The following is a 26,781-nucleotide window of genomic DNA, read 5'->3' on the forward strand; positions in this document are numbered from 1 at the left end:
TCATGCTCTCTCCGCGGATGCAGCATGCCAACTGGATGTCCTTGGGCATAAGGTGCCACACTTGGCTGGGAATGAGCAGAGGTTGGTGTTCTCGAAGAACCCCCACCAGGTAGGCCTCGCACACCCCCTGCAGTGCCATGACGGCCGAGCTATGGCAGCGCAGGTTGGTCTTGAAGTCCTGTGTCATCTCATGCACCAGCCTCTGGAATGGCAATTTGCAGATGAGCAGCTCGGTGGACTTCTGGTAGCCACAATCTTGCATAGCACCAAGATGTGAGACCAGTAATGGTGTGTCTTCTTCATGCTGCCCGAGGCGGGTGCACTCTTGTGGGCCACCTTGGTGGCCAGCTGCTTGCAGGGTGCCTTCTTGCCCGTTGACTTGCACGCCATCTGCTTAGTACGAGCCCTCTCTTCTTCCCAACTCAGCTGGAGACTCCTTCAGGGTTAGGGAAATGAGACCCGTTTTAGCTACTGTTGTTGGCATATTTGATAAGTTACGGGTGGCTTGCCAGGCTCTGCCGTGCAGGCTGATTATAAGTATTATTCATATACTAAATGAATTAGAGAAAGCCATCAGCATGATGGAGAAAGAAAAGCAAGATGAAGGGGGAAAGTCACAAATATAACTTTTAGAAATTAAAATGCAACATACTTGGAAAAAAGGAGCACTTGATAGGTTTAGGAACATAATAGAGCCTGAAACATAACAGTGAAACTGAAAGCATAGCAATTAAAATATCAGAATAGGGGGCTGGAGTGATAGCACAGCGGGTAGAGTGTTTGCCTTGCACGCAACCAACATGACCGACACAGGTTCGATTCCCAGCACCCCATATGGTCCCCTGAGCACTGCCAGGAGCAATTCCTAAGTGTATGAGCCAGGAGTAACCCCTGAGCATCGCCAGGTGTGACCCAAAAAGCAAAAAAAAAAAAAAAATCAGAATAAACACACTTGATCACTTGACATCCCATTACTCATCAATATGCTAGAGTGGGCACCAGTAACATCTCCATGTGTCCCTGTTGCCTGCTAGTGTAGCCCAATGGCGTATGCTAGATGCAGGAACACGAAGAGCTTCAAACAGTTCAGGTCTTGACAAAGAAGTCTGACCATCTCATAGGTGGGCGGCCGTGCTATCTTTTGACTCGATAACGGCTCTAGTACAGCGGTCATCTCCAAATAGCATTACGTGACCAGCCCATCTGATTTTCGACACGTTGGTAAACAAGACAGTGTCCCTGCTTCTCAATCGTCATGGGAGGTCAGTGATTCCTTCTCTCAGCTGAGTAAAGCATGATACTTCAAGCATAGCTGTTTTGATTCCTCTCTGGGAGACCTGAATAGCGTTCTCATTCTCTTCATAGGACCCAGGTCTCTGAGGCATATCTTAATGCAGGAAGAACAGTGGAGTCAGAGATGTGCCCAGAGCCAGAAGTTTTTCATCCTTTTATTTATTTTTTCTATGTTCTTGCAGGCATTCCACACCGCTCTCTTGCTTCTGCGCAGCTCAGGTGCCAGGTCATTTTTCATATTGAGTTCTCAACCTAGGTACACATAACTGCTGCATTCAGAGATGTTCATTCCATTGAGAGTGAATAAAACGTCAGGAATGAGTCCATTTCTCATGAACATTGTCTTCATGAGATTCAGCTGCAGGCTGAACTTTCCACACTCACGGTCAAAGTCAGCCAGCATTTGTGCAGTTTGGCTAATGTTTGGTGTTCTTAGAACAATGTCATCAGCGAAGCAGAGATGGTGTAGTTACTGACGGTCTATCTTCACTCCCATTCCTTCCCATTCCAGTCATTGCATGATGTTCTTGAGGGTGGCATTGAAGAGTTTCGGTGAAATGGTATCACCTTGCTGAACCCGTCTCTTGACATCGATGATCACTTCCTTGTAGAATGGTGAGATCCTGGTAGTACAGCTCATGGAGGATCCTGATGTATTGAGTTTGAATGCCTTGTTTGGCTAGGGCTTTGATGACTGCTTCAGTCTCAACAGAATCAAAGGTCTTCTTTAAATCAATGACCGTTAGACAGAGTGGCATCTTGAACTTCCAAGAAACCTCAATGAGCTTGGTTACCGTTTGGATATGGTCAATCGTGCTGAATCCGTTTTGTAATCCGGCTTGTTCACATGGTTGTCCTTCATCTAATGTTCTGCCAATCCTATTCAGGATGACTCGAGTGAACAGCTTGTAGATGACAGACAACAGGCAGATCGAGTGATAGTTGCTAATGTCGTGGATATCTCTCTTATTGTACAGTAAAACAGTCCTGCTTATTTTCCACTGGGACGGAACCTTGCATTCAGACAGGTAGCGTGTGAAGAGCCAAGCCAGTGTATTGATGAGTACTGAGAGCAAATTTTTCAGGTGTTCGGGTCTGACCTTGTCTGGGCCAGGTGCTGTTTGCTTCTTTACCAATGAAATGGCGTGTCAGATTTAGGAAGGGAGAACATTGGGAATGACATATCTATCCTATGGAATTTGGTATGTGGACAGGTAGCCACGGCTATCAAAGAGATCTGAGTAGAAGTCATGAATAATCTCCATTGCCCTCTGGAAGATGTGACAGATCCATCAGGACGTCGGAGGTCAGTAATCTTGGTCTTGTAGTTGACGAAGGACAGGCGGGCATTACAAATGCTTTTCCCAGCTTCTGCCGCATTTTTTTCCTGTGTGTTTATTCTTATTACTCCAGGCTAAGAAGAATAAACACGCAGGAAAAAAATGAATAGCAAACAAAATTTTCCAGTTTTCAAGTAAATGACAAATCCACAGATTCCACAAAGTAACATGCCAGTTAGAACACACACACACCCACACACAGACACACACACATGCACACTATAATTATATTGCTAAAAACTGGTGTTAAAGAAAAATATTAAAAGTAGTCCAAGAGGAGAGATGTACAATATGTAGAGTTGGGGAAAGATAAGAAACATGGGCTACTTCCTGATGGAATCTATTGTAACCAGTTGGCTATGGAAAGATGAGTTCAAAGTACAGAAAGACATAAGAGGTAAAACAAAATTAAAAGTTAAAAACTATATGTCTTCACCCAGTGTAAATTACTTTGATAAGCAAAATCAAAATAAAGACATATTTAGATGAAGCTAAAAGAATGTCTCCCCAGAAGAATTGCACTACAACAATTATAGGAACCTGTTCAGGAAGAAAGAAAATAATACTAAACCAAAACTTAGGTCTATATAAAAGTAGTAAAAGTAAAGTAAAGGCCCTCCCGTTGATCATCGATTTGCTCGAGCGGGCCCAGTAACGTCTCCATTGGAGACTTTGTTGTTACAGTGTTTGGCATATCGAACACGTCACGGGGAGCTTGCCAGGCTCTGCTGTGCGGGCGAGATACTCTCGGTAGCTTGCGGGGCTCTCCGAGAGGGGCAGAGGAATCGAACTCGGGTCGGCCATGTTGGCTGCATGCAAGGCAAACTCCCTGCCGCTGTGCTATGGAGTAAATAAAATTATAAATTTTTAAGTGAATAGGATTTTTTCTATTTAAGTTTTTTAAAATCCGCTGGCAGTTTTTGAGAAATTTTCAGGGGATTTTCAAGAAAGCATATGTGAAGCTGAGGATTGAACTAAAGTCACCAAATGCGAGGTAAATGCATTAATTACTGTATTGTCTCACTGCCACCAAATATTTTTAACTTAGTGAAACTGAAAACATAATAAGCAGCTCAATAAATATTTTAGGCAATTTTATAATGTTAGTACTCACAAATAGAAGATAAAATCAACAAATTTAAAATCAGATGTATACCACCAAAATAAAAATTACAAACAGAAAATAATGAAGAAAATCAATGACACCAAAACAACTTTATTTAGAAAACTTAACAAAATTGACTAGGATCTAGGAAAGCTTAGGGAAATATATGAGAGCTCTCAAATTCCCAATACTGTGAAAATAGCAGAATATAATTGCTATAAATCATATAAACATTAGATGGATAAAGAAATGTTACAAACTATTCCATGTGACTTTTTAGAAACTTGAAATTTTAGTGACAGAAAGCAAATCAGTGTGGGCTGAGACAGGAGGGAATTTATAAAAAGGTACTGTTGTGCTGGCAAAAGCCAAAAATGAACAGAGAGAAAGACAGCACAGTTTGTTAGAGGCTCAACACTGAGGACCGCAAAAGAAAGAAGAGAAAGAGACTTGGAGCCCCATCTGCTGAGAGGGTCTCTTTTTCATTCTCTAAGAGTGAGATGTAATTTAGTAAAAGAGAAAAATGAAACATCTTTCCCAGCCTTCAGATGCACTCCCCCCCACCCCCCAAAAAACAAAGAAATGTCTGTGTCAATATCTCTTGCCCATTTGGTGTGACCTTCATGTGTCACCTTCCGAGCACTTCCCTAAGTCTGGCAGGCCTCATGCTTTCCCGTTCATCTTGCGGCCCCTTATTCTACCTGATTATGGTCATACAGAGCAAGAAACTCTTCCTCCCTTCTCTGGGCTGAACTTGGGGTTCAGTTCTCACTACATTACTGTTTCATAATTCTCATTACATTCAGCTTTTTATTTTCAGTTTCTTATTTGTCGTTACAGCACAAGGTGAGTTTTCTGAGTGTATGATAGAAATAAATGTTCTTTGTCTTGACTAGCGAAGTTACATGACTGAAAATTTACGCCAAATACATTGAATAGTAGATTGAAAGCTGTATTGAATCAAATATAAATTCATTAAAATAGATTTATATGTATTTGAAATGATAAGATGTTGCGCTTCCGGGAACTGAGTGTGATAATCTCTGGATCCTGGCCGTTGTTGGAGTTACACGGCAGTTGGTGGGTGTAACTGTCTATTTACTGGCAGGTCCAGTCCCAAACTGTACAGGCTTGGAGATCTCAGCCCCGGGTCCCACACGCCTGGGTTCCTCTGTCAGTTCTTTTATGCGTGAGGCTCATCCAAGTGTGTGGAGAGTGCTCCCAGCATGGCCTTGGCTGGGCCTCGGTGGTCTTCAGCTGTTGGGCCCTGGTGGAGACAGTCAGGCATAGGGTAGGAGACTCTGTCTTGTTCTCTCCCAGGAGCTGAGTGCAACATCTTATCATCTCATTCCTAATTCGGTCAAACTGGCAGGCTACCAAATGTAACATGCCCACACGGCAGAGTCTGGCAAACTCCCCGTGGTATACCCAATATGCCAAATACCAGTAACAATGATGGGTCTCATTCTCCTAACCCTGAAAAAGCCTTGAATATGGCACTTTAAAAAAAAAAAATCTCAGGGCTAGGACGAAGAAGACGTTACTGGCACCTGCTCGAGGCAATCGACGAACAACAGGGTGGTCGTGGTCGTGGTATTTGAAATATTATTCAATAGATGGACTGGAGTGATAGCACAGTGGGTAGGGCGCTTGCCTTGCACACAGCTGACCCGGGCCAACCCCGTTTCGATTCCTCCGCCCCTCTCAGAGAGCCCGGCAAACTACCAAGAGTATCCCGCCAGCACGATAAAGCCTGGCAAGCTAACCATAACATATTCGTATGCCAAAAATAGTAACAAGTCTCACAATGGGGATATTACTAGTGCCTGCTGAGCAAATCAATGAGCAATGGGAGGACAGTGCTACAGTTCAGTGCTACTCAATAAAGCTGTTTTATTTTCATTAAAAAGGGCATAATGCAATTAAGGTTCTTTCAAAAACATGTTAAACATGTATTACTTCACCCAATCTGTCCCTCCCCTCCAGGTGGTTAGGGGGAGTCCGAGCCAGGACCGCTGCACTTCCCCCCCTCAGCCCTGCGCCTTTTCCCGCCGAACCCCACACCCTGCAGTGGGAGACACCAGGAGCAGCTCCGCTGGACTCCCCATCACCCCTCCTCCATTCCAGGATCCTAGGTGGTAGTGACGCTGGGCCGGGCCGGGGGCGTGACCACTACGTAGGGAGCGTGGCCTCCCAGAAGTGGGCGTGGCCTTCTCCTGGGCAGGTGGCCACATTAGTGGCGGCAATTATACTTCCCAATCCGAGCACTTAGGACTTTCATCCCACACTTTGTCACCTAATACCGACCATAAATTTCTGACCGCCTGTACTACAATACAACAATATTCCACTCACCTATTCCATTTCTAACAAAAGACCAGTATGAAATAAGCAGTACAAGCTCAATATTAAAGAGCACCTCCTCCAAAGCTTCATTCAATGTCCGTTATAAAACAAAGAATAATGCCTGACTGAGAAAAAAGTCGGACTCTAGAAAGGGAGAAGGGTGACTCCCATCGACCAACCTTATCCAAAATCCTTTCCCACGATAAGAGGGAACAGTACCTGTGATTTCAGGGTTCTACCTCTAGGCAACCAAAACAACATGAAGAAACAGAGCAAATCTCCACTACAAGGAGAATACAAAGAAAAGAATCCCGAATCCTCAACCAAGGTTGTCCACAATTATGCTCTCTTCGGTAAAGAGTTACGGGACAAAATGCAGAGGCTGTTTAAGGATCTACTCAAAGAATCAATGGAAGAGATATCCAGAAAACTAAAAGAAGAAATGAAAGAAACAATAGAACAGATAGTCGAGAAAATACAGGAAGAAATGAGAGCAGAAATAAAAAAGCTACAAAAAGAAGTGTCACAAATAAAGGATTCACTTAATCACTTAATCCCTGTTATTCATCAATTTACTCGAGCAGGTGCCACTAACGTCTCCATTCTTCCCAGTTGTGTGCTAGCATAGCCCAATGGTATCTGTTCGTTCTAGGAACATGCAGAGCCTCAAACCGATCATTCAGGTTCTTGACGAAGAAGTCTGACCATCTTGTAGGTGGGCGTCCACGTGATCTTTTGATGTCCCGTGGAATTCAATCAGTAATGGCTCTAGTCCAGCGGTTGTCTGTAAACCTCATTACGTGTCCAGCCCATCTGATTTTTGATGTCTTGGCAAATGAGACAGCGTCCCTGATTCTTGAGCATTGACGAAGATCAGAACTCCGGATTCTATCTCTCATTTGAGTGAATCGTGATATTCCAAGCATAGCTCTTTCGATTCCTCTTTGAGAGACCCGAATAGCGTTCTCATCCTGTTTTCGTAGGGTCCAGGTCTCTGAGGCATATGTTAATGCAGGAAGAACAGTGGAATCAAAGAGATGTGCTCATAGCTGGAGGTTCTTTGTCCTTTTAGTTATTTCTTCAACGTTCTTGAAGGCATTCCATGACAATCTCTTCCTCCTGCGCAACTCAGGTGCCAGGTCATTCATCATGTTGATTTCTCGACCTAGGTATATATATATAATGGATTAGCAGAACACTAGATGAAGGACAACCTTCATCTAGTGTTCTGCTAATCCGTTGAGAGCGAATGGAGCATCAGGAACAAGGCTGTTTCTCATAAACATTGTCTTCTTAAGATTCAGCTGTAGTCCGACCTTTCCACATTCACGGTCAAAGTCGTTCAGCATTTGTGCCACTTGGCTGATGTTTGGTGTTATTAGAACGATGTCATCAGCAAAGCGGAGGTGGTGTAGTTGCCGACCATCTATCTTCACTCCCATGCTTTCCCATTCCAGTCATCGCATGATGTTCTCGAGGGTGGCACTGAAGAGTTTTGGTGAAATGGTATCACCCTGCCAAACCCCTCTCTTGATATGGATGATTACTTCTTTGTAGAATGGTGAGATCTTGGTAGTGAATCTGCAATAGAGCTCACGAAGGATCCTGATGTATTGAGTTTGTACGCCCTGATTGGCTAGGGCTTCCATGACCGCTTCCGTCTCAACAGAATCAAAGGCCTTCTTTAAATCAATGAACGTTAGACAGAGCGGCATCTTGAACTACCGAGAAACCTCAATGAGCTTAGTAATCATGTGGATATGGTCGATGGTACTGAATCCTTTTCGGAATCCTGCTTGTTTACATGGTTGTCCTTCATCTAGTGTTCTGCTAATCCTATTCAGGATGACTCGAGTGAACAGTTTGTAGACGACAGACAATAGGCAGATTGGGCGATAGTTGCTAATGTCGTGGATCTCTCCCTTCTTGTACAGTAGAACAGTCCTGCTGGTTTTCCATTGGGATGGAACCTTGCATTCAGACAGGTAGCGTGTGAAGAGCCAAGCCAATGTATTGATGAGTATTGATGGTAAGTTCCTAAGTTCTAAAGGATTCAGTAGATGAAATTAAAAAGTGAGTAAGTGCCCTTAGCAATAGGATAAGTGCAGCTGAAGAGAGGATCAGCAAGCTTGAAGATGAGCAACAGAAATCCCATAGGGAACAACAAGCAATAGGAAAAGACCTCTAAATGGCTCTAAGGAGAATCAGAGACCTAGGTGATGTCGTCAAGAGGAACAACATTAGAATCATTGGAGTACCAGAAGGACAGGGAGACAACCCCAATGAAAAAGTTACAGTCAAAGAAATCATTGCTGAAAAGTTCCCAGAGTTAAGGAATGCAGACATCCAGATCCAAGGAGCCAGAAAGGTACCAGCTAAAAGAGACCCCAGAAAAAATACTATAAGGCATATCATAGTCAGAACGATGGATGCTGTGGACAGAGACACAATATTACAAGCAGCAAGGTCAAAGAAAAAATTACATACAAAAGAGCAACCCTTGGATTCACAGCAGGCCTATCAGAGGAAACCCTCCAAGCCTAAAGGCAATGGTGGGATATAGTGAAAAAACTCAATGAAATGAACGCCTCACCAAGAATATTCTATCCAGCTAAACTCTCACTCAAATTCGACTGAATGATACACCACTTTGTAGATAAACAACAGCTCAGGAACTTCAAAGACTCAAAACCAAATCTAAAAGAAGGACTAAAGAGGCTCTTGTAAGATAAGAAGGAAAACACGTATAAACACAACCAACTCCTACAGAAAGATGGCACAAAACCCCATGACAATAATCTCTTTCAATGTCAACGGTCTAAATTCACCAATTAAGAGACACAGAGTGGCAAAATGGATTCAGAGACAGAACCCAATATTCTGCTGTCTACAAGAAACTCATCTGAACAATCAGAGCAAACACAGACTCAAAGTTAAAGGATGGAAAACAATCCTGTAGCAAACAGCTCCCTCAAAAAAGCTGGGGTAGTATCTGACAACATTAATTTCAGGCTGAAAAATATTAGAAGGGACAAGGAAGGTCATTTTCTCTTCATCAAGGGATACGTACAACAGGAAGAAATCACACTCTTAAATGTATACACACCTATTGAAGGAACAGCTAGATACTTAAAACAACTGCTAACAGATTTTATGGAGAACATTGCTAGCAATACAATAGTAGTTGAAGACTTCAACATTGCCTTATCACCTCTTGTTGGATAGATCAACAAGAGCAAAACTCAGCAAGGAAACACTGGCTTTGAATGAAGCCAATGAAGCTCACAAAGAAAGAGAGAGAGAGAAAACCCTAATAAACCGAATCAGAAATAAGAATGGAGATATCACAACGGAAACCAAAGAAATTCAAAAGATCATCAGAGACTACTTTGAAAGTCTGAAAGTCTGTATGCCACAAAACAAGAGAACCCAGAAGAAATGGATAAATTCCTGGATTCCGATAATCTCCCAAAGTTGAGTCAAGAAGATATAGAATACCTGAATAGACCTATTACCATCAAGGAAATTGAAACTGTAATCAAAAGTCTTCCTAAAAACAAAAGCCCAGGTTCAGATTGAATTCACTAGCTAAATTTTTCAAACATTTAAAGAGGACCTCCTGCCAGTCCTTCTCAAGCTTTTCCAGGAAATTGAAAAAACAGAAACTCTCCCAAACAGTTTCTATGAAGCCCGTATCTCTCTAATACCAAAAGGAAACAAAGACACCAAAAAAAAAAAGAAAACTATAGGCCAATATCCCTGATGAACACGGATGCGAAGATTCTGAACAAAATACTAGCAAATCGAATTCAACAACTCATCAAAAAGATCATACACCATGACCAATGGGATTCATCTCGGGGATGCAAGGATGGTTTAACATTCGGAAATCAATCAACATAATCCATCATATCAATAAAATAAAAGATAAAAACCATATGATCATATCAATAGATGCAGAGAAAGCATTTGACAAGATCCAGCACGGGTTTATGATGAAAACCCTTGCCAAATTGGGAATAAAGGGGACTTTCCTCAATATAGTTAAAGCCATCTACCACAAGCCTACAGCAAGCATCATCCTCAATGGGGAAAAACTGAGAGCCTTCCCCCTAAGATCAGGGATGAGACCAGGATGCCCACTCTCTCCACTGCTGTTCAACATAGTACTGGAAATACTAGCAATAGCGATTAGGCAAGAAAAAGAGATAAAGGGCATCCAAATAGGAAAGGAAGAAATCAAGCTCTCACTATTTGCAGATGATATGATGCTTAGAGAACCCTAAAACCTCTACCAAGAAACTCCTAGAAACAATAGACTTGTATAGTAAAGTTACAGGCTATAAAATCAATACCCAAAAGTCCATGGCTTTCCTATCTGCAAAAAGTGAGAGAGAAGAAAATGAGATGAAGAAAACAATCTCGTTCACAATTGTACGCCAGAAAATCAACTACCTTGGAATTAGTTTAACTAAGGAAGTAAAGGACCTGTACAAAGAAAACTACAAAATGCTGCTTCTGGAAATAAAAGAGTACGTGAGGAAATGGAAAAATATCCCCTGTTCATGGACTGGGAGAATTAATATTGTCAAAATGGCAATACTTCCCAAAGCACTGTAAAAATTCAATGTGATCCCTATTAGGATACCCATGACATTCTTCAAAGAAATGGAGCAAAACTCCTGAAATTTATATGGAACAATAATCCCCCACAAATAGCTAAAGCAATTCTTGGGAAAAAGAAAATGGGAGAAATTAACCTCCCGAACCTCAAACTCTACTACAAAACAGTAATAATTAAAACAGCATGGTACTGGAACAAAGGCAGAGCTGCAGACCTATGGAACAGGGTTGAATATACTGACATCTCCCCTCAAACATATGATCATCTAATCTTTGATAAAGGAGCAAGAACTGCAAAGTGGAGTAAGGAAAGCCTTTTTAACAAATGGTGCTGGCAAAACTGAATGACTCAATGCAAAAAACTAGGCTTAGATCTCTGCCTAACACCATGTACAAAAGGAAGATCAAAATGGATCAGAGACCTCAACATCAGACCGGAATCCATAAGGTACATTGAAGATAAAGTTGACAAAACCCTCCAAGACATTGAAGCTAATGGTATCTTCAAAGATGTCATGCCACTGGCCAAGCAAGTGAAAATAGAGATAGACAAATGGGACTATCTTAAACTAAAAACCTTCTGTGCCTCCAAAGAAACAGTGACCAAAATACAAAGACAATCTACAGAATGGGAAAGGATATTTGCCAAATACACATCCGACAAGGGGTTGATGTCAAGGATATACAAAGTACTGGTTGAACTCCACAAGAAGAAAACATCCAACCCCATCAAAAAGTGAGGCAATGAAATGAACAGAGACTTTCTCAAAGAGGAAATCCGAATGGCTAAAAGGCACATGAGAAAATGCTCTACATCATTAATCATCAGGGAGATGCAGATCAAAACAACAATGAGATACCATTTCACACCATAGAGACTGACCCTCATTCAAAAGAACAAAAGCAACCTGTGTTGGCATGGATGTGGTGAGAAAGGGACCCTCCTTCACTGCTGGTGGGAATGCCTACTGGTTCAACCCTTTTGGAAAACAGTATGGACGAGTCTCAAAAAGTTACAAATTGAGCTCCCATTTGATCCAGCAATACCACTCCTGGGAATATACCCCAGAGAGGCAAAAAAGTATAGTCGAAGTGACATCTGCACTTGTTTGTTCATTGAAGCACTGTTTACAATAGCTAGAATATGGAAAAAACCTGAATGCCCGAGAACAGATGACTGGTTAAAGAAACTTTGGTACATCTACACAGTGGAGTACTATGTAGCTGTTAGAAAAGACGAAGTCATGAAATTTACATACAAATGGTACTACATGGAAAATATCATGCTAAGCAAAATGAGTCAGAAAGAGACGGACAGACATAGAAAGATTGCATTCATGTGTGTAACATAAAGTAACAAAATAAGAGATTAACACCCAAGAACAGCTGTGATAAATACCAGGTTGTTCACTCCATGGCTTAGAGGCCAGCCACACATTCTAGGGGTAAAAGCAGCTCAGATAGAGAAGGGAGCATCAAATAAAGGGTGCTGGGAAGATCCTCCCAGGATGGGAGATGCATGCTGAAAGTAGTCTATAGACCGAACATGATTGCCACCCAATGTTTCTTCTGCAGACCACAGCACCCAAAAGGAGAGATAGAACAAAAGGGAGTGCCCTGACACAGAGGCAGGGTGGGATGGGGGATTTGGGGGTGGGGGGGGTGGGAGGGATACTGCGATCGGTGGGGGTGGAGAATGGGCACTGGTGGTGGGATGGGTACTCGATCATTGTATAACTGAAACCCAAGCACAACAACTTGTAAGTCTACAACTGTACCTCATGGCGTTTCACTAATAAAAGAAAAACAAAAAACAAAACAAAACAAAAAATGTATTACTTTAACTTTCTCTCCAAACCACATACACACACACACACACAATCAAAAAATAGATAAAGGACATGCATACATACTTCTTCAAAAATAGGATAAAAGGTGAACAACAAGCATATAAAAAAATGTTCCTCACCGTTGTTTTTTATGAAAGTAAGGAAAATCAAAATGACAGTTAGGTATCACCTCACATTGGCAAGGGTAGTCCATACCAAAAAAATCTAGAAACAACAAGTGCTGATGGGGGTAGGAAAAAAGAAACTCTTATTCACTGTTGGTGGAATTGTTTGGTTCAGCCTCTAAGGAGAAATGTTTAAGAATTCTCAAAAAAAAATCAAGATTAGATAGAGTTCTATTTGATTCTGCATTTTCATTACTGGGCATCTTATCCAGTAGTCCAAAAAGTAATTTATACAACTATGTTCATTGAAGTTGATGGGTGTAACGCTTACATACTGGAAAATGGGGGATCTGGGTGGCGGAGGCCCAGTCCCAATCCGAACAGGCTTGGAGATAGAAGGAGATCTAAGCCCTGGGTTCCACACACATGGGTTCTTCTGCCGGTTCCTTCATGCATCAGGCTTGTTACACCCACAAACTGCCCCCAGAGCTGAGTAATCTCATCAATGGCCAAAACCCAGAGACTATAAAACCTAGCTCCTGGAAGTGACATCTTATTATTTAATTTTTACTCTGGAGAATCAGGCAGGCTACCAGAAGTATCCTATCCACATGGCAGAGTCTGGCAATCTCCCCGTGGCATATTCAATATGCCAAAAACCAGTAACAATGATGGGTCTTGTTCTCCTGACCCTCAAAGAGCCTCGAATGTGGCACTTTCTAAAACCTCAGGGCTAGGACGAAGGAGACGTTACTGGTGCCTGCTTGAGGAAATCAATGAACAGGATGACAGTGATACAGTGATGTTTATTGAAGCATAATTTAACCATAGCCAAGATCTGGAAACAATCCAAAAGTCCAAGAACACATACGTGGACAAAGAAATTGTGCTGTATATATGCACAGTGAAATACTTCTCAGCTATGAGATAAGATGAAGCCTTGTAGTTCACTGCAACTTACATGGAAGTAGAGGAAGTTTGCTAAGTGAAGCGATCCAGAAAGTAAAAGACAAATACTTCATGATATCACTCATTTGAGGAGTATGAAGAAACCAAGCAAGGGAATGGACAATCCTCAAAGGAAACAGTCCTAGACCCAGTCAATAAAATTGTGATTTGACGGTAAAGGGGAAGGAGGGAACCCCTGAGATAATGGTAGAGAGGTCCTGGCACTCTGGTGGTGAGCATGGTATAGCAGCAATGCAAAAATAACTAGTGTTATACTATTAAAATTATTTTTACTAGAATAAAAAACACCATTTATTTTAAAATAAGAAAAACAGAAAAGAAAAAAATAGTTTTAAATAAATCCACAAGGACAAAAATTGGAGATTCTTTTATCAAAATAACACATGTGATGGGAAAAACATTAGCACTGTAGCACTGTCCTCCCGTTGTTCATCGATTTGCTCAAGCGGGCCCAGTAACGTCTCAATTGTGAGACTTGTTACTGTTTTTTGCATATCAAATACGTCATGGGTAGCTTCCCATGCTTTGCTGTGCGGGCGAGATACTCTCGGTAGCTTGGTGGGCTCTCTGAGAGGGGCAGAGGAACCAAACCTGGCTCTGCCAGACCGGGCACACGCAAGTCAAATGCCCTACTGCTGTGTTATTGAACCTTAGATTCTTGACAACTGCTTAGGAAAAGTTAACCCTAATTTTGAAGTAGAAGTGAGTCAAGATACAATCAGGTTTAAAGAATAAATGTTTAGCATTAAGTACTTTTGTTAAAGGAAGTAAATGGAAGACTGAAAGACAGGAGAACTAAGGTTCATTTTGAAACAAAAATTCCTCTCTCTAATAGTATGCCAATTACTCTTTCCCTTATTCAACAACTTATTCTATAGAGAAAATAATACAAAGGATTTGGACTCTTGGAATCCATCCTTACAGAGACAAGAAATTAGAATTTTCGTGTATTTAAGAAATTACTATATAATGATCAAGTGATATATTAAGCAAAACATTGAAATGTTAAATGCAGAGTGCGATATACTAGATTTCTTGTAATATAGATCTTACTTGTTGTACACCAAGAATACATGAAATAAAGATTGAAAAATAATACTCAAGATATGTCCATCATCACAAGAAGTTGCTACTCCAGAGGAAAAGACAGAAATATGAATAACTAATGGAAATAGTATATTTTGAGAACATAATGGGTAAACTTTTCAATGAATTGAAAGAGCATAAAAATTTACCAATTTCAAATGGGAGGGCCATGATAATCATGACTATCATCGTTTATACCTCTTGTGGTTCAGATTAGAAATCCTATTTCCCTGACCGTCACTTGAAAGGGAATCCCATATATTCTGAGATATAATCTTACCCCTGTAGTCATGATTTGATCAGATAGATCACAGACAGTCAGTTTCTTTGTTGGAACCAAAATTTCCTCTAGCATGGGCTGAGACTTTCTTTTGAGAATTTTATACCAGGCATAGCTATAAGATTATTATGTAGGAAGGACAACTAAGGTGACCACTATGAGCTAAGCATTTTTTTTTCTTTTTGGGTCACATCCAGCAATGCACAGGGGTTCCTCCTGGCTCATGCACTCAGGAATTACTCCTGGCAGTGCTCAGGGGACCATATGGGATGCTGGGAATCAAATCCGGGTTGGCTGCGTGTAAGGCAAACACCCTACCCACTGTGCTATCACTCCAGCCCCGAGTTAAGCATTATTCTTGGCTAAGTAAACATCAGACTCCATTGAAGTTTGATCAAGAGAAGAATTCTAGTTAGCTATTAATCAAATGAGTGCTGAGAATTATACTATAAAATTTAAATAAAAACCATGATTTAAAAGTACAGGACTAGAATATATAACTGGATGAATAATTCATGATTCATTCAATAATATGAATCAATCTGTGGAAGAGATAATATGTGGTCAGTAAAGGATTCCTTGAGGAAGTAGGCTATGAACCAAGATTTGGCAGGGTGTAACTAGAAAGAGTTGCTGTAAGACCGCAGACTCAAATGATTTTGAAACATGGATTTTGTTGGTTGTGTAAGATCCTTATTTAGGTAAATAATGAAATATACTGGCTATGAGTCATAAACTGAACACTAGTCACACATATGTTTTGAATTTATCAATTTAATGGCTTTCCTTTTCAACATTACAATAATTCTAGATCCCTGTTAACTTTCCAACATTTCCAGAAACAGTTTTGGGATTAGATAGCAAAGATCATTTAAATTCACAGGTCAAAAAAATTAAAAACCTTGGAAGTGATGGTAATTCTGAATATGTGAAATACGATTCATGTTTATACATTTTGAGAACAGAGAAACAATACGTTAGGTAAAATACATATTAAAAATGGATTCAAACATACCTTTTGAAAGCATAGTGAATCACACACATCTCTGAAGGATTCTGAAGGAAAGCAAGTTACAATAATGTTAAACAAGGAAGTCAACATAAAAATGTTTTGTAAATATGTTATTTTGATTTGAGTTCTGAAATACTATCAGTAATAAGTTTCCTTTTTCTTGAGCGGGCCCAGTAACGTCTCCATTGGAGACTTTGTTGTTACTGTGTCTGGCATATCAAATATGTCACGGGGAGCTTGCCAGGCTCTGCCATGCAGGCGAGATACTCTCGGTAGCCTGCTGGGCTCTCTGAGAGGGAGTTTCCTACTTATACCAATTAATGGATATTCTATGTAGCACTGTAGTACTGTCCTCCTGTTGTTCATCGATTTGCTCAATCAGGCACCAGTAATGTCTCCACTGTAAGACTTGTTACTGTTTTTGGCATATCAAATATGCCACAGGGAGCTTGCCAGGCTCTGTCGTGCAGGTTAAATACTCTCTGTAGCTTTCTGGGCTCTCCGAGAGGGATGAAGGAATTGAACCCAGGTCAACCACATGCAAGGCAAATGCCCTACCTGCTATGCTATCACTCCAGCCCGGATATTCTGTATAGAGACACACAAATGAAATTTTAGGTACTCTATCCAGGCAGAGAACTCTGTTGCTTTTCTGGAGTTGGGGTGGACAGACTCCCCCCCCAAACATCCCCTATACTTCTGGAACCCCCAGCAGCCACACTCACCTTCGACAGCTGCCACCCTGTCAATTCACTGGCCTACACAATAGATCCTGTAGTCTCTGGACTAATTCCTCAATACTAAAATTCCAGTGGGAGCACACCAAATTAGATGGTAACGTGACAAAGAAGCCAACTAAATTCAACAACAAAAAACAACACAGATGGTTCAACTAGCAACAAACAGCTTAATAAATTCTTAGACAAGAACTTAACAACTGAGCAATCAGATACAACAATTTTCACATAAATGATTTTTTATAATAATTTGTTTTAATATTGGAGCTTTTTTGCCTAATCAATTTTAATTGTAGAATGTATTGGCAGTTGTGACTTTTTTCTGTATAGAAATTAATTAATTTTTTAAAAAAAAAACAACAAAAAGCAGGAAAAAGTTTGAAAAGAAGCAAACAGTGGACTGGAGCAATAGTATAGCACGTAGGGCACTTGCCTTGGAGGTGCCCAAACCATGTTCAATCCCCAGCATCCCATCTGGTGCCTCAATACCCTCCAGTGATCTCATCACAGATCCAGGACTAAGGCCTGAGACCAGCTGGGTGTGACTCAAAAGCCAAGAGGGGGCAGAAAGCAAGAAAGCAAGAAAAGCAAGAAAGCAAGCAGGCAAGAAAGAAAGAAAGAAAGAAAGAAAGAAAGAAAGAAAGAAAGAAAGAAAGAAGAGAAAGAGAGAAAAAGAGAGGGGGATGGATGGATGGATGGATGGATGGATGGATGGATGGATGGATGGATGGAGAAAGAATAGAGGAGAGGAGAGGGGGAAGGGAGAGAGGGACACCGAAAGAGAAAGGGGGGGAAGGTAGGGGGAAAATGAACAGCATGCTGATTAATGAACAAACCAGGTATTATTTCAACATAAGAATCACCAAATTCTCTTAGGAATAAGAAAGTAAGTTCACTGAAGAGCCAGTAGTCAAAAATAAACAAACAAACAAATAAACAAAAACACCAAAAAACCATAGAGCTTCCCAGAGTTGAGGTTACAAGTAGAGAGACTATGGGGGAAATTGTCTGCCATAGAAGCAGGGGGAGGGGTTGGATGGGGAATGGGAGGGGGAATACTGGGGACATTAGTGGTGGAAAATGTGCACTGGTGGAGGGATGGGTGTTCTATCTATTTTTGGGCATTATGGTTTGCAATACAGATACTGAGAGGCTTTCAAATTTGGTCCTTTATCTACTTTCAGCACACATTTCCCATCCTGAACGATTCCTCCAACCATCATTGACTTAGTGATCCCTTCTCTATCCCAGCTGCCTTCTCCCCAGATCATGAGGCAGGCTTTCACCATGGAGCAGTATTCCTGATCCCTGTGTCTACTGTCCTTGGGTGTCAGTCTTATATTCCACAAATGAGTGCAGTCATTCTATGACTGTCCCTCTCTTTCTGACTCATTACACTTGGCATAATACGCTCCATGACCATCCACTTATAAGCAAATTTCATGACTTTGTCTCTCCTAACAGTGCAGATGTCATTTCTACTGTGCTTTTTTGCACCCTTGGGATATATTCCCAGAGGTGGTATTGCAGGTGGTATTGCATATATTCCCAGAGATGGTATCACATAGAAGCTCAATTTCTACTTTTTGGGGGAATGCCCATATTGTTTTCCAAAAAGTCTAGACCAGACGACAATGATAGAGAGTTCCTTTCTCCCCACCATTCGTGCCAGCACTGAATGTTCTTGTTCTTGCTGATGTGTTATGTGTATCAGTCTCTATAGTGTGAGATATCTCATTGTTGTTTTGATTTGCATCTCCCTGATCATTAGCAATGAGATTTTTCTACTTGGTCTTACCATAAGATAGTTCTTACTATGCAGGCCAAGCATATCCAATATAATGATACATTCAGGAATCAAAAAAATTTGGGGCTGGAGAGATAGCACAGCAGGTAAGGCATTTGCCTTGCACACAGCCAACCCGGGTTCAATTCCCAGCATCCCATATGGTCCCCTGAGTACCGCTAGGAGTAACTCCTGAGTGCAGAGCCAGGAGTGACCGCTGTGCAACTCTGGGCATGACCCCAAAACTAAAAAAAAGAAAAGAAAACTCAAATTTGATTATTCCAAGTCTTACATGATCTTGATATGAGCCAATAAATTAATTCTTATTTAACCAAAATATAGCCATATTGTACTAGAGAAGAAGCCAGGATCAATCTTCACATCCCTGATTTTGAGAGCAAGTCATTTGACTTAGATTCAACAGTTCCTAAAATGTCTTAATATGCCTTTACTTGTGTAAATGACTTAAAATCCTTTTGGGAAATAATTAAAAAGAATCAAGAACATATCTACTTCCTTTGGTCTGGTATTTCATGTTTATAGGAACCCAAAATAAGTATTTATGGGACTGAAAATGTCTCAGCTAATGAAAGTAGGCTAAGGATTGGAGATTTTATTGACTTGTCTGCCATTATCATCCTAATAGTCCATTATTGGTTTGTTTTGTAATTTAGATTGAATAATAAATACCTTGTAGTATGTCCTACTAAAGCATCCTATTCCATTAACCATATTCATAGTCTTGGTGACCCAGGCTTTTCTAGTTGCCATTTCTACAATGTCATGATATGATAACTGCATCACCTTACTTTTGAAATCCTTTTCTGGCTTCCATTACATTGTGAAAGAAGTTAGAACTGGATTTTTTTTTAATGCTGTAAGGTTGCTTCTATCCTAAATCCTGACCCTGGTAAAAAACACCAATGAATTTGTAACAACATGGGTTTCTTCTCACAAGCACTTTCTTATGTGTTTGATAATTGTGTTCTTCTGGAACTTTTCACAGAATTAGTCTTATGGTTAGCTTTTTGACCAAAGATAGTATACACATTCTAACTAATATATTCCTGTAACCTCCTCGTATTTATTCCACCTTTGATCGCAGTTCTGGAATTTCCACTTTCTAAAATATGCAACATCATTTCTCCAAGTTTCCTAGCAACTTATTAGTCCATTATCAGTGGACCATGTCAGTGTTAATCCTGTGTCAAGAGTGGGCATGGGGGGCTTGTTGATAGACTCATATTTTATTCATATTATATACAATATTCCATCCTATTTCACTTAGCATGCTCACATATGTTTTCTCCTAGAGAGTGATAGCATATACTAGTTATACTGTGCACCTCATCTGGGTAATGTCCCCTTTCTTCCCTAATAGGTTCAATATCCCCCACACACTGCACTTCAAGAGAAATTATGCTTAGACTTGTTGTAACTTATGATGGTGTGAGCAAGTATCAGAAATAGTTGTACCCTAAAGAAACCTGTGCTTTCTTGTAAGACTCCAGATTCATGTTCCAAATGTGAGTACATGGTTTTGAATTGGAAAGGTGGGGGGCTAGAGTGATAGTACAAGAGACAGGGCCTTGTGTGAGGCTGATTCTGGTTCAATCCCCAGAATTCCTCTGCCAACCAGTAGTCATCTCTGAGTGCAGGTCTAGGAGTAAGCCGTGAGCACTCTACCAGTTGTGGTCCCCAAAAAAATCAAAAAGGAAAAGGAGGAAAGACTGACCTATTTTCCAGTATTGAACAATAATGTTTTGAAGGATAAAGTGATCAATTCTTCTAAGATGGGTAAATGGACACAAACTATAATATAGATTATGTGTGCTGCATCATATTAAAAACATTTGATTATTTGGGGGAAGAGTATGAGGGGTGTGTGTGTGTGTGTGTGTTTGTGTGTGCGTGTGTGTGTGTGTGTGTGTGTGGTGTTGCATGTGTTGCATGTGCCAGGGATTGAAACAAGGCATGTACTCTGTCACTCAGTTATATTCTCAGCCCATAACCAACTTTTGGGGAGTTATTATTGAGTCAGGATGCTTGTATTACTGTTTCAGTACTTTATATACTTTTACATGCTATCTTCTCTATGATCACTTGATCACTTGACTTCCCGTTAATCTTTGATTTGCTCGAGCGGGCGCCAGTAGTGTCTCCATTTGTCTCTGTCGCGTGCTAGTGTAGCCCAATGGCGTCTGTTCACTCTAGGAACACAAAGAGCCTCAAACCGATCGTTCATGATCTTGATGAAGAAGTCTGACCATCTGGTAGGTGGGCGGCCACGTGGTCTTTTGACATCCTGTGGAATCCAGTCAGTAACAGCTCTAGTCCAGCGGTCATCTTTAAATCTCATTACGTGACCAGCCCATCTGATTTTTGATGCCTTGACAAACGAGACAGCATCCCTGATTCTTGATCGTCGATGGAGGTCGGAACTCCAGATACTTTCTCTCATTTGAGTGAAACGTGATATTCCAAGCATAGTTCCTTCAATTCCTCTTTGGGAGACCCGAATAGCGTTCTCATCCTGTTTGCTTAGGGCCCAGGTCTTTGAGGCGTATGTTAATGCAGGAAGAACAGTGGAATCAAAGAGATGTGCCCGGAGCTGGAGGTTCTTCATCCTCTTAGCTATTTCTTCCATGCTCTTGAAGGCATTCCAAGCTACTCTATTCCTCCTGCGTAGCTCGGGTGGCAGGGCATTTGTCATGTTGACTTCTCGACCTAGGTACACGTAGCTGTTGCATTCAGAGATGGTCATTCCATTGAGAGCGAATGGAGCGTCAGGAACGAGGCTGTTTCTCATAAACATTGTATTCAGCTGTAGACCGACCTTTCCACACTCACGGTCAAAGTCAGCCAGCATTTGTGCCTCTTGGCTTTGTTTGGTGTTATTAAAATAATGTCATCAGCAAAGCGGAGGTGGTGTAATTGCCGACCATCTATCTTCACTCCCATTCCTTCCCATTCCAGTCGTCACATGATGTTCTCGAGGGTGGCACTGAAGAGTTTTGGTGAAATGGTATCACCCTGCCACACCCCTCTCTTGACATCAATGATTGCTTCTTTGAAGAATGGTGAGATCCTGGTAGTGAATCCGTAATACAGCTCACGGAGGATCTTGATGTATTGAGCTTGAATGCCCTGATTGGCTAGGGCTTCAATGACCGCTTTCATCTCAAACAGAATCAAAGGCCTTCTTTAAATCAATGAACGTTAGACAGAGCGGCATCTTGAACTCCTGAGAAACCTCAATGAGCTTGGTTATCGTGTGGATATGGTTGATGGTGCTGAATCCTTTGCGGAACCCAGCTTGCTCGCATGGTTGTCCTTCATCTAGTGTTCTGCCAGTCCTATTCAGGATGACTCGAGCGAACAACTTGTAGACGACAGACCATAGGCAGATCGGGCGATAGTTGCCAATGTCATGGATGTCTCCCTTCTTGAACAGTAGTACGGTCCTGCTGGTTTTCCATTGGGACGGAACCTTGTATTCAGACAGGTAGCGTGTGAAGAGCCAAGCCAGTGTATTGATGAGTACTGACGGCAGGTTCTTCAGGTGTTCAGGTCTGACCTTGTCTGGGCCGGGTGCTGTTCATTTCTTTACTGACGAAATGGCATGTCGGATTTTGGAAGGGAGAACATTGGGAACGACATATCCATCCTGTGGAATTTGGTATGTCGGCAAGTGGACATGGCTATCAAAGAGATTTGAGTAGAAGTCATGGATTATCTTCTCCATTGCCGTTCTGGAAGATGTGATAGATCCATCAGGATGTCGGAGGGCAGTCATCTTGGACTTGTAGTTGACGAAGGACAGGCAGGCGTTAGGAATACTTTTCCCGGCTTCTGCCGCATCTACCAGCACTTCTGCTCTTCTCTCTTTGAGGTCTTCCTTGATCGCATCTCTGCACTGCTTTGCAAGCTCGGACGTTCGCTTGCGGTTGCCTGAGGCATGCACCAAACCACATTGGCAAATAAGCTCAAGAGTTTTCGAAGACAGGCTTTTTTTGTGGCTATCTCTCTCATGTTGTTCCTCGGACAATCATGGAGGTGCTGAACCAGTCGATCGTATTCCTCGTCAATGTTGTTAACAATGGCATCTTCCCATGTTGCCACAATAGTGCCAAAGAGCTCCCAGTTGGTGGTCATCTTCTCTATGATGGACTGATATTTTCTCAAGTGCTTTTGTATCTTGTTTGAAACCTAAGTTTTTGATAAATCTTCTTAATAGTATTTTTCCTGGGACTGGATAGATAGACGGTGTGTGTGGCTCTTGTCTTGCATATGGCAGACCCAGGTTTGATTCCCAGCACTATATATGGTCCACTGAGCCAGTCAGGAGTGATCCCTGAACTCAGAGCTACGAGTAAGCCCTAAGCATAGCCAGGCCCCAAAATCAAAACAAAACAAAATTTGTTTCTAAATTCTAATATATTTTAAAGTCTTCCTTAGTATGTTTATCCACACAACTTCCTCCTTAGACTGCAATAACTTTATTAGGAGACTCTTATTGGAAGAGAAGGTGAAGAGAAAGGGAATCCCTAGCAGGAAGGAAGGGAAGTGAAAGAATAATTTGCTCTCAATCTTCATAAAACACAACTGAGCTTTCCTAGATAATTATTAGTAGAGAGGGAGCCTTGTTTAAAAATAAAGGTAGTTAACTAAGTGCCATTTTGTGGGGAGAAAAGGTTTGGAATATAGCAAATCTTTGTTGAAGTCCTATTTTGTCTATTTGATGATTAGGTGATCCCAGCTATGTGGCAGGACTTCTTTTCAGTTTGTTTCCCATATTTTAAACATGAGGATAATAATACTCATTGTTTTGTCAAACTCATAAAGGGATATTTAAAATATTAAGATTCTGGGCATAACTGCACTTGGTAAATTTCAAAGGTGCAGTAGAGTTTGTATATATTATAATATATTTATCCTATAATAATTGTGCAATGGCTATAAACTATAAGCAAATTTTTACAAATGGGTGATGTGTCACTTAGGGATAGTGACCTTCATTAAAAAATCCTGATTTTATTTTTAAAAACAAAAAGTCAATTTTATCTCAAACTAAGAATTGACAAATGACTCAATACTTAAAATGAGTGAAAATATTATACTTTAAACTAACACTCATTTCTAATTTCTTATCACAACTATTTTCACACACTGAGAAAAATCTTTTTTTCACCTTTTAATTAGTTTTTCTAAAAAAAATGATTCAACACAGAAGTCAACTTATTTTTCTCAGTTGTTCCAAGAAACCTCCTGTCGAGAGGTGATAATTGTATTAATTTGTAAACATGACTGAAGAATCCAGTCAATTTATAAATATATAGGACTCTATGCAAGAAAATGACCATTTATTTCAAAATAAATTTTGAGTTTAAAAATAAGTCCTTGTGGGTTTTTTATAAGCTCTGTGCTAAATTAAACAAACCTGCCCTCCCAGTGCCCATTTGCCAACTGTAGTGACTTTCATTTCTAAAAAAAGTCTGGTAAGATTTATTTGTTGCCTAATGTTACTTCTTTCTGACCCATACCCTGTTCTAGTCTCAATACCTTTTTGTCTGTTATTCTAAAGGTGACATTAGCTCTCAGGTACTTAGCAGCTTTCAAATATCCTTTCACAACAGAAGTTTTAGATATTCCTTAATTTTTCCCACACATAATATAACATTTTTTAAATTTTATAATTTTTTTAATTTCTTAGGTCACCCCCAGCTATCCCTGGGGTTAATTCCTGATTTTGTGCTCAATGATCACTTTCGTCAGGGTTCAGTTGACCATAGGTGGTGCCAGGGACTGAACCCACGTAGACTATGTGTAAGGAAAGAGCTTTATCTACTGGTCTTCTATTATTTTTTAATATTTGTAATTATACAATATGCATAATATTTAGAATGCAATGTAGCATATAATATAGACATAATGCTATTGATTATTATTATTATTATTATTATTATCTTAAGTAAAGACTTTACTCATTTTATTTAATTTTAAAAAGTTGGAGCCACATCCTGCAGTGTTCAGGGTTTACTCCTGGCTCTTTGCTGGGTGGTCACAGCTGGCGGTGTTCAAGGAACTGTATGTGTTTCTAAGGACCAAACCAGGACCGACCTATATGCAAGGAAATTGCTTAACTTCTGTACTGTCTCTCCTACTCTTGATTTTACTCATTTTAATTTACTCATTTGGCTAATAGATGAAAGAAGCTCAAGATAACATCTTACTAAGAAAGCAGTCCTTTGAAATAGTTCTCATGAATGTGTAACAAGTTTACAGAGGGAAATAAGTATGCCCATTAAAAAAATACCATAACTTGCATAGCATCTTATCTCATAAAATTTCCTCCAAATATTAAAACAAATCTTTAGACAAGTTTTAAATTTGAGAAATAATTTGTTCTGCCTAATAAATCACAGACAAATGAGAAATGAAAATATAAAATATACTTACCAAATTGAATTATTAGAGTGGGCTATTTTACCTTACTCAGATCTTTGGGAAATATGTCAATTTTCTTGTGTAGAATGCTGTATCCCCTAATGAAGCAAAAATAACAGAAATATTTTAAAGGGTTAAACCCGTTGCACATCTACGACCTGGTCAATTCCAATGGTTCTCCACTTCTCGTCTTTCTTTGTGTAATTTCCCCCAGAATCACCAGGACCCCATGATGAGATGACCCTGACTTCAGCCTAGAAGCTTCTGTGGAATATACTAACTAGGCTTTTAGGGGAGCATGTGTAGTTTGAAAATAGTACATATCTATGGTTTGAGTAACTTTATATTTAAAAAAAATTTTTTTGAAATTTGCTTTCACTAAACCTATAAAACATCACTGTCTCTCATTTAAAAAAAAAACATTTTTTTCTTTTGCTTTTTGGGTCACACCCAGCGATGCACAAGGGCTACTCCTGGCTCATGCACTCAGGAATCACCCCTGGTGGTGCTCGGGGGACCATATGGGATGCTGGGAATCGAACTTGGGTTGGCCGCGTGCAAGGCAAACACCCTACCTGCTGTGCTATCACTCCAGCCCTAAAAAAAAAAAAATTATAGAAGTTACATCGTATTACAAAATTATAAAAAATATTAGGTGTGTATCAGTATTAGTACATAATACATTTACTTCACTACCAAATTATTTATTGTTTATTTTATTTCCAAGGTGGGAGCAAGGCTATTCAGTGTTGAGATGCCAGTCAGACTTTTTTATCCTTCCTACTGTCTGGGAGAATTCGCCCAAGAGTCCAGCCAGGAACAAAATGCCTTGAAAATGGATATCAATGAGACCACCAGCTTTTTATCTATGAAAGTAAAAGAGAGAGAGAGAGAGAGAGAGAGAGAGAGAGAGAGAGAGAGAGTCAGCCTTCAGCAGCTCCCAGGCACAGAGCCCAGAGCCCACTGTTCACTCCCATCTCTTCCTTGTAAACTCAAAGCCCAGAGTCAATGTATACGCAAAACTTGAATTCCATGTCTGAGAATTGAACTGATGGAGTGGCTGAATCAGAGATTGTGTACAAAGTTCACCATCCTAGACAGAGCAATTTTTTCCACAAAGATTTCCAGAGAGAGAAGAAGGAAAGAGAGACCTAGAACACATTTATCATTTTTTTAAGTTTTATGAACTTTTTGCTAAGTAACTATAAAAAATACATTGAAAACAGACTTCATTACTACAATCAGAAAATATTTTTTATGATTCATTGAATGTTAGCTTCCAATTCCTGGAATACAGTCTTACAAATGAGAATGCACTAGTAGTTCTCAGAAATCTTGTAACGTTAAAACCACATATACCAGATGTACTAGAGAATCTTAATTGCTTACACATTGTAATTTGATAATTTCTTGTGGAGAATAAATATAAAAGTCAGTTTACAACACAGAATAACCAGTAGGAATTGTCAAAAGGGGTGATGAATTAGCTGGCTGACTAAGATACCTAAGAGTACCTAAGTACCTAAGAGTTATTTAATAGGCACGCTTTTTTCTTCTCTCTCTCTCTGTTCTTTCTTTTTTCTTTCTTTCTTTTTATTTATTTTGCTGAATATTCTCTAGGTCCCTATGCTCTCTATTTCAAAATGGAGTAATGTTTTTTTAGCAGATTGATATTTCTGAGTGATAGATCCACAATATTAAAAGCACATACCTGATTACTTCAAACAAGTCACCTGCATCTCCTACATTATTGCTCATACTTTGATTTTGGTGGCCCAAATTTCCAGGTAAAAGTTCCAACAT

At 40.3% G+C, this 26,781-nt stretch overlaps 1 pseudogene; it reads right to left on the reverse strand.

Moving 5' to 3' along the window:
- On the reverse strand, positions 1 to 26,781 carry LOC130034753 (histone H3.3C-like; annotated as a pseudogene).

This window comes from Sorex fumeus, unplaced genomic scaffold, assembly GCF_029834395.1.
Source record: "Sorex fumeus unplaced genomic scaffold, SorFum_2.1 ptg000061l, whole genome shotgun sequence".
Classification (NCBI taxonomy): domain Eukaryota; kingdom Metazoa; phylum Chordata; class Mammalia; order Eulipotyphla; family Soricidae; genus Sorex; species Sorex fumeus.